The following is an 8,721-nucleotide window of genomic DNA, read 5'->3' as shown; positions in this document are numbered from 1 at the left end:
AGGCTGCTGCCAGCTATGACTAGATTTCTTTCTGTATCACCTGTAGGTCTTTTAGCCTGGCATACAAATCATTATTACTATGACATGTTGGTTCAGTAGCATCATCTAATACAGTCAGAGGAGCTGAGGCCTCATATAAGATCTCAAAGTGGGTAAGGGTGAATCTAGAAGGGACATTTCTTACTCTGAAGAGAGCAAGAGGGAAGGAGTGCCACCCAGTCGCGCCAGTCTCCATGGTCAATTTGGTAAGGGTCTCTTTTAGAGTTTTATTTATTCTCTCTACCTGTCCTGAACTTTGAGGTCTGTAATGTAATGTAATTTCTAATCGACCTCTAAATACTTGGCCACACCCTGGCTTACCCTGGCAATGAAAGTAGGGCCGTTGTCTGACCAGATTGCCTTGGACACTCCAGACCGGGTGGGGGTGGAGGGAGATTTCTTCCAGTATCTTCTTGATGACTACCGAGGCTGTCTCTTACTTGGTGAGGAAAGTTTCTGAGGCCATCTCTTGCTTGTGAGGAAAGCTTCTATCTATTCCTGAAAAGGTATCTACAAGCTCTAGGAGATACTTGTGATCATATATTCCTGTTTTTTTTAAAAGGAATAATCTTTTTTTTTTAAGATTTATTCATTTATTATATATAAGTACACTGTAGCTGTCTTCAGACACACCAGAAGAGGGCACCGGATCTCCTTACAGATGGTTGTGAGCCACCATGTGGTTGCTGGGAATTGAACTCATGACCTCTGGAAGAGCAGTCGGGTGCTCTTAACCGCTGAGCCATCTCTCCAGCCCATATTCCTGGTTTTATCTCAGTGAAGTTCACTTCGACTTTCTTCTAAACTCTCTAGGTCTCTTTGCCCTGTTTGCTTGCTAAGCATTCACTTACTGACATACCTTATATTTTTCACTGCCTCTCTGGCTAAAATCTTAAAGTCTATTACATATACCTTAACTACTTGGACAAGCTTCTTATCTCCTAAATGAGTCCATTTCTGTATTTGGCAAAGTGAGTCTTTTGTTTGTTCTCTGAGGAATATAGTTTTCCCTCAAGTGTGCCATTGTCTTTTTTTCTTTTAAGCAATTTGGGCCTTTTATTCTGTTGTACATTTTAAGTGAGGCCATCCCTTAGTCCAATTCCAGTTCCCAGTGGCTGTCTCTTGCAGGCCTGTAACCAGGATAGGCTCCTGCATAGCCATTTCCTGAGCCACTTTATCTGCTTTGTTACTGCCCATGCCACTGAATCTCTTCCCTCCTGATGTCCTGGGCAATGAATAATACTCACAGTTGCTGGCTACATCAGGGCATCCAAGAGATTGCAAAGGCATCTGCGCTGATGTGCTGTGGGGTAGAGGTTTGTCCATCCCAGATGACATTTGTGTTGTCCACCATGGCAGTACCCATTCATCTCTGACCTTCATGAAGAGAACTGTTCCTGTGTGTAGACAAGGTAGCTTCAGCTTTCAGCAGGGGTCGATCAGTCAGTCACAGAGGTCTTCCCTCCACCCATGGGCTTCTGCCAGTACTTGATACTTGTGCTGTGGTGGCTTCAGGTCAGGATTGGGCAGCAAGGTGACCAGATTGCCCCCAACCGGTGGAGAATCTAGTCCATGGCAGCTGACCAGTGGTCCCATCCTCTGAGACATTCCATTCAAAGGCAAAACATCAGCCCTCTACCACAGTTTAAGTCCTGGATTGGGTAATAATTGTTAGTGTCCGGCTGTCAGGAGCAGTGTGTTCCAGGCAGAACAGCACTAAGCCAGACATCTCCCAGCATCAGGTATTGGTGCACTGAGACAGGGTCAGCCTGGGTCTTAAGCTCCACATACACAGTCTGCAGATATGCATATACATGGCCTCACCCAGCCATTTCAGCCCACGCAAGCCATTTTGGAGAGCAAATTTCTCATGAGCAAGGGATAGGGGCAGTCAGGGATGAACTACTGGGTTACCTGGCCCATGCCAAGGTCCACTGTTCTTCGGGCAGTCCATAAGTATTGTTTGTTGCCGGTAGCCCACTGTACCCAAGGTCTTTTGATTGACACTGGCCCACTGGGGCGTAAGAGCACAGAGCGTTGGGTCCCTGTATCCACAAAACACTGATTGGGCTTCCCTCTATCCTGTGGAAGTCCCTGATCCAAGTGTCCTTTTTCTTACAATCGGCACTCTGATCTTTAGCCAGAAATTCTCTTCTGTTGCCAGGTACTGTCTTCCTAGTCTCTCTAACTACTGTGGCCAGTACAAGTTCTTCCCCTGCCTTTTATCTCTCTTTAGCTCTCTAGCCTCTTCTTTCTGTCTTCTTACCTCTTTCTCTTCCTCAGTCTCTCTGTTATATACCCTGAACCACACGTCAACCTTACTTTCTCTGCAACTTACACTAACTCTCTCAGCAACTTAGCTTAACCCCTCAAGTTTCTTCATATCTTTTTCTTACCTTAGCCAAATTGGTGGGGTGTTTTCCAGCCCCTCAGAGACCCACCATTGGAGTCTGGCGGTAGACCTGGCACTCCCTACCTTCAGGCGTATTGAAGCCAACAGGCAGAAGTGAGGGCCTTCCATCAGTGTCTGGAACATTTTTTCTGGCCTCTAGTAGGATTCTGTATTTCCTGTAACAGCTACTAATAAGCATCTCAAGTGGGATGGTGAGAAAACAAGAGGAAAGTCCAGAAAATAGAGGTCCACCGAAGAGGACAAATAGCATTTAGTCACACAGAAAGACAATCAAAAGATTAACAGGGGGTTGGGGATTTAGCTCAGTGGTAGAGCGCTTGCCTAGCAAGCGTAAGGCCCTGGGTTCGGTCCCCAGCTCCGAAAAAAAGAAAAGAAAAGAAAAAAAAAAGATTAACAGACAAAAAAAACAGAAGTGCGCACAGAGACAAAAACAAGTGGCCGCCGCAAGATCACCACAAAACCAAACTGATTCAGATGGGAGCTTCCGTGAGCTCACCAAAGACAGATGAAGGAGAGCAGATTCCACATCGCTTTTCCTTCTCAACCACAGACAGATGAAGAGGATTCCTGAGTAGTGACTACGCAGCTGTCCTCGGGGCAGCGGAATTAGCATCAAAATACAGATAACTTCAGGACAAACCACAACACAAGGTAACTGGCCTTCTTCCTTCTCCACCATCTACCCAAAGCTGTCTCCTCATTATTCATCATAAGAAGCTTCTGAAAAGAGAGACGGAGTGAGACATATAAAAGTTTAGGTATTGGGTCAAAGGACAGTAACAATTTTCTCAGTATTCGCAGTACAGATCTTTTGGGTGATTCTCAAGTTGCACCCCGAAAGGCTGTTAAGATTTTTTTCTCTTTTTCTTTTGATAATTGAAATAAGGGAGGTGGCTCTCTAGACATGGCCTGTATGGAATTATAATCAGAGATAGGGAGAATAGGAACCACTTGGGATGTTAAAAGTTTAGTTGGTATCTTTTCCCCCACAAATGGGGTTGCTGGTGAAGTTCTTAGAGGATTGAAAGCAGTTAGAGAGAGAAAGGCTTGCATTCATTAACTATGATGGACTTCTCAATTCTCTGCCCGTGGGAGGCTTTGGTCAGATGCTTACCCGAGGGGTTCCTGTCCCTTTCTCCTGTTCCCAGATTTTCACTGTTTCTATCCTGCCTCAAAATGGGGCAATAAAAATTTTTGGGTGTCCACTGTTGCTGACCTTTAAGGCTCTGAAAGATGATCAAGGGGTTCCCAAGAAGTCTAGAGCTAACCCTAGCAGCAGAAGAGAAGATCATACAGGTTTTCAAGAGTCACATTTTGCATGTTGTTCTTGCGCAATGTCCTAAAAGTTGTTTAAGATCTAACAAAAGATTAAGACAATTCTCTGATGAAAATAAAAGATAAAGCATTTTGTCCTAGATAGGGTCACTATTGCTGTGGTGAAGCATCGTGACCAAAGCAACTTGGGGAGAAATGGGTTTATCTCAGCTCACCCTGTCAGTCACAGACGGAAGTCAGGGCAGGAACCTGGAGGCAGGAGCTGATGCGGGGGCCACCGCTTACTGACTTGCTCATCATGGCTTGCCCAGCCTGCTTTTTTTTTTTTTTTTTTTTTCTTTTTAATGAGTACACTGTAGCTGTCTTCAGACACAGGCATCAGATCCCATTACAGATGGTTGTGAGCCACCATGTGGTTGCTGGGAATTGGACTCAGGACCTCTGGAAGAGCAGACAGTGCTCTTAACTGCTGAGCCATCTCTCCAGGCCCCAGCCTGCTTTCTTATAGAAGCCAGGACCGCCAGCGCACGGACAGTGTGAAAGTAACTATTATTTGCCTGTGATAATTGTCATCTCTGAGACTCACTGCTAACCTCGCCTAGAAGCTTCTAATCTCCATGTTTTCAGCCTCTGAGACTTACTGCTGAATAAGCTCACTCTTTCTTGTTCTTTCTGATCTCTGGCTAATTCAACTGAGCTGTTCTGGCTTAAACTCCTATCCAAGCTGACTGATTCAAACTGGCTTCTCTCTGTCTGCCTCTCCTAAATTGCTCTTCTTGGCATCAAACTAACTCTAGCAATCTGTTCTAACTTTCTGGCTCCTTCTCCTTCTCTAGCTCATTCTGTCTTAACCGTGTCTAGCTTTTGCCTCTCTCCAACAACTGACCTGGTAAAACTGTCTCCTTCCTTTCTCCTTTCTCCTTCTCTCTTTGCACTGCTCTCCTAAGTAGCTTCCCTTTCCTCTCTCTTCTCATGAGAATTGGGCAGATCCCATTCTGCAAAATCTTTCACTGATTCATCACTTTGTCTGCCACTCAATTAGACATCACTTTTAAACATGGGTACCGGTTGGGGATTTAGCTCAGTGGTAGAGCGCTTGCCTAGCAAGCAGAAGGCCCTGGGTTCGGTCCTCAGCTTAAAAAAAAAAAAAATGGGTACCTCTCTCTACAAACTTTACCTTCGTTGTTTGGGATTAAAGGTGTACTTGGGCTGAATCACACCAAAACTAGAAACAGGTTTTCTCAGTAAATAACAGAACCTTGGGGTTCATAATATGATCATATATCCTACAACAGAACAGTGCCACCCACAATGGGCTGGGCCCTCTGACATCAATGACTAATTTAAAAAAATGACCTACAGGCTTGCCTATAGCCTGATCTTATGGAGACATTTTCTTAATTGAGGCTCCCTCTTCTTAGATGACTTAGTGCATGTCAAGCTCACATAAGACTACCCACACGGGCTGGAGAGATGGCTCAGTGGTTAAGAACACTGACTGCTCTTCCAGAGGTCCTGAGTTCAATTCCCAGCAACCACATGGTGGCTCACAAACATCTGTAATGAGATCTGATGCCCTCTTCTGGTGTGTCTGAAGACAGCTACAGTGTACTTATATATACTAAATAAATCTTAAAAAAAAAAAAAAAAGACTACCCACACATGCTTCCTCAGTTCTCTCCTATCCTATCTTTTCTTACTTCATTGCTTCTGAGCATTACAGACCTTAGAGAAGCCTTCCTGGCTTTCCGTTTAAAAATCCCTCCCAGTGCCAAGTGATGGTGGCACTTGCTTTTAATCCCAACACCCAAGAGGCAGAGGCAGGTGAATTTGAAGCCAGCCTGGTCTGTGGAGAAAGTTGCAGGACTGCCAGGGCTTGCCAAAGACCAGCCTGGAAAGGGGTTCTGAGGAAGGGGTGTTTGAGAGCAACCAAACAAATGACTCGAAGTCAACTAGTGGGTCCAAGCTGACAGTCTATGTTCCTCTCAAGTCAGCTTTTTGTGCTTACTCTCTCTCTCTCCCTCTCTCTCTCTTTCTCTCTTTCTCTCTTCTGCTTGACACAGCTTTTTCTTGCTATTCTAAACTCTCTTTTGATAGCTCATCCCTTGCAGATCAAAAGCCCAGTCTATAATTTACATATTAATTCAGTCATTACCCAGGTTCCTTTTGATCATCCCGTGAGAATCAGCATCCCATGACCCCAGCCCCTTGATTCTTAGAAAGTGACAGCAAGCACAAGCACAGACAAGATAGCTGAGTGGAACTCTGCCCTGAAATTACAATTCCTACTATACCTGGGCCTGGACCTAAACATCCTCTGTCCCAAGATGATCTTGAACTCAGAAATCTGCCTGCCTTTGTAAGCATAAACAAAAAAAACTTTCCTGGGTGGGATCTTGCCCTGAAAACAGCACTCTCCTGCCTCAGTATCTTTCTGACAAGCTGGGTTATAGTGCAGCTCCCTCTGTTCCTTTAGATCTGTGAAGCTCCTGATACAATTCATATTGCATCCTTATATTTTTGCAGAGTTGGGAAATTATATATTTTTGAACTCATGGTTTCAGTGTTCTTTCCCACAGCCTTAAGGAGTGTCCTGAAGGTCACAGCATTCTACCATTTTGCTGAGACATCTGACATACCCTTGCCTCCCAGACATGCAGTCATTAACTGTGGCAGAGAGGACATTCCTCAAAGGAGGAGCATGAAAATACATACATTATTATACAAACAAACCTTATTCCCACAGCAACCATCAACACTCATGGAGGCCCACACCCTAATGACTGTGTCATTCGGCAAGGGCTACAAACAGAGACAAAACCTCAAAAATCCCTCTCAGCTTATCTTCTTGCTGTTATATATTGGTGTGCTCCAATGTATATAGCTTCATGACAAAAAGCTCCCTTTCTGGTAAGAAGCCTTACTATCAATCAGCCAAACCCACCACAGCAGAATGTCATTGTTTATATGATATGGATCTTACAGATAGGAGTTATTACTGAAAGTGGGAAATGAAAGGGACTTGAGGGACGGGGATGGAAACTTTTTTTTTTTTGGCAGAATGACTATAAATTGATTAAGGAAACACGAGAAAGAACCTCTGAGAGTGGGGGAGATGGCAAGGGAGTAGTAACACCCAGGGTTACGTGCTCTGTACTTTTACTTCATGTTATAGAGGGGAATCTGCGCATACATATCATAAGTTGCTCAACAGTGACATGTTGCTGCTACTGTCTTCTACATTAACCCTTTGCCCAGATAATGCTGCAGAGAAATGCAGGGTTCAAGCAGCCTTGGGAATATGGAAGCCCAGGTGCACAGAAGGCCATAATGAGGAAAAGGGGCAGGGGAAATAGAACAGACATACCAACAGGATGACTTCTGGAGAGGAGATGGAACACTTTGACCAGAGGGACAAGACGAACCTCTGGGAAGCCTTTGCTTCCACTCCTGAGATATCTGCTGACCAGACACGAGACATAGGCAGGATCTCTAGGATGTTAATCTGCTGCTTCCACAGCGATAAAGCGCACACTACAGACTCACTTCCCGTTTGTGCTCATTGGCATTTGTGATGACAGGCAACATGACCTCTGGCCTCTGTTTAAAGACTGGCTGCAAATGAGAGTAGATAAAATTGAGACAACAGGTAAGCACACGGGTCCAAAGGCTAACGGAAGTACGCCGCTAAAACTGTGGGGGTTCAGGAGTCACCCACAAACCACACCAACACTGATCTCAGTCAGACAGGAATGGTTGATTGAACGCTCTCCCTAGACTGATCGTTCAGGGCTGTAGCTCAGAATTCAGGGGCTGAGGTTATGACCCCAGACGCCTTTTCCTGTCAGCTTCTAAAGGTGAAAACTGCAAAAACCATAACGAGCTCATATATAGGTGCAGGAAGTGCTGCTCAGTGGTTGACTCAGGCTCAAGAGATTTTGGCGAGCTAGACAGAAAAGTTCTAACTGAATTTTATTCTGGTTCATCGTGCATTGAGCTTACGGTTGTCGAATTTCTTAAGATTAACAATCCTCAGAACACACAGAACGTAACAGGAGACATGGTCAGCACGACCCGGCTGACTCAAGCTATTCTTCTGCATCAATGACTGGCATATTACAGCAACAACATGAAATAGCTGGTGACCTGGAACAAAATGGCTACAGCTGTGCTGGGGGCGGGGTGGGGGGCAGGAGGCGGGCAGGCCTCAACAAAAATTATAGCACATACAATCCAGAGATCTAGTTCCAAAGCTGTTCACCAAAAAAGACGGTGCTGTGTGACGTACTCTGATTCTAACTTTGTAGATCCTGTAAGAGCAGATCGGCTATTAGCAGAGCTATCAAGAACACACACATAGTCCCTAACCTTGATCAAATGAGATCATTTGGTCCCGTGGAATGAAAGAGAAACTAGATGATTGTACCAGTGGAAAACATTTCCAGTCACAACAGGGATAAATTAGCAAAGCAATCTAAGGGTTTTTTATCTTGGCTATAAAAGGCAGAAATAAAAGGCTGGGCAGAGTCAAGGACACACAATAAGCACAGCTCTAATTGATTTATTTGACATGCATGAGTATCTGGCCTGTATGCGTGTGTGCCACATGCATGCCTGGTGCCCACAGAAGCTGGAAAAAGACATCTTGTCTCTGGAACTGGTATTTCGGAGAGTTGTAAGCCTACTACATGACTGCCAGGAACAGAAACTGGGTCCTCTGGAAAAGTAGACAGTCCCCTTAGCCACTGAACCATCTCTCCAGTCCCAAGAAATGGCTTTTTGTTGTTGTTTTGTTTTGTTTCTTTGAGACAGTATTTCACTGTGTAGCCCCTGGCTGTCCTGAAACTCAGAGACCGACTGCCCCTGCCTCCTGAGTGCTGGGTTTAAAGGTCGGTGTCATGAACTGGCCTCTTTCAGAAGGAGTTAATTGTTATCCCTGACCTCCTCCTACCCCATATACATATATATTTTTTCTTTCTCTGTTTGAGCAGGAT

At 44.9% G+C, this 8,721-nt stretch overlaps 1 long non-coding RNA gene across 1 annotated transcript; it reads right to left on the bottom strand.

Moving 5' to 3' along the window:
* Positions 1–918: 918 nt before the first annotated feature.
* LOC134479928 (uncharacterized) lies at positions 919–7,291 on the bottom strand. Its single transcript, XR_015625723.1, has 3 exons — positions 7,095–7,291; positions 2,949–3,172; positions 919–1,436 (listed from the first exon to the last, which is right to left on the bottom strand). It is a non-coding gene; the product is annotated as an uncharacterized LOC134479928 (long non-coding RNA).
* Positions 7,292–8,721: the final 1,430 nt, after the last annotated feature.

The sequence above is a fragment of the Rattus norvegicus genome, chromosome 7 (assembly GCF_021556685.1).
Source record: "Rattus norvegicus strain SHRSP/BbbUtx chromosome 7, alternate assembly SHRSP_T2T, whole genome shotgun sequence".
Classification (NCBI taxonomy): domain Eukaryota; kingdom Metazoa; phylum Chordata; class Mammalia; order Rodentia; family Muridae; genus Rattus; species Rattus norvegicus.
The sequence above is the reverse complement of the archived record's forward strand: the minus strand, read 5'-3'. Positions and strand labels throughout refer to the sequence as shown.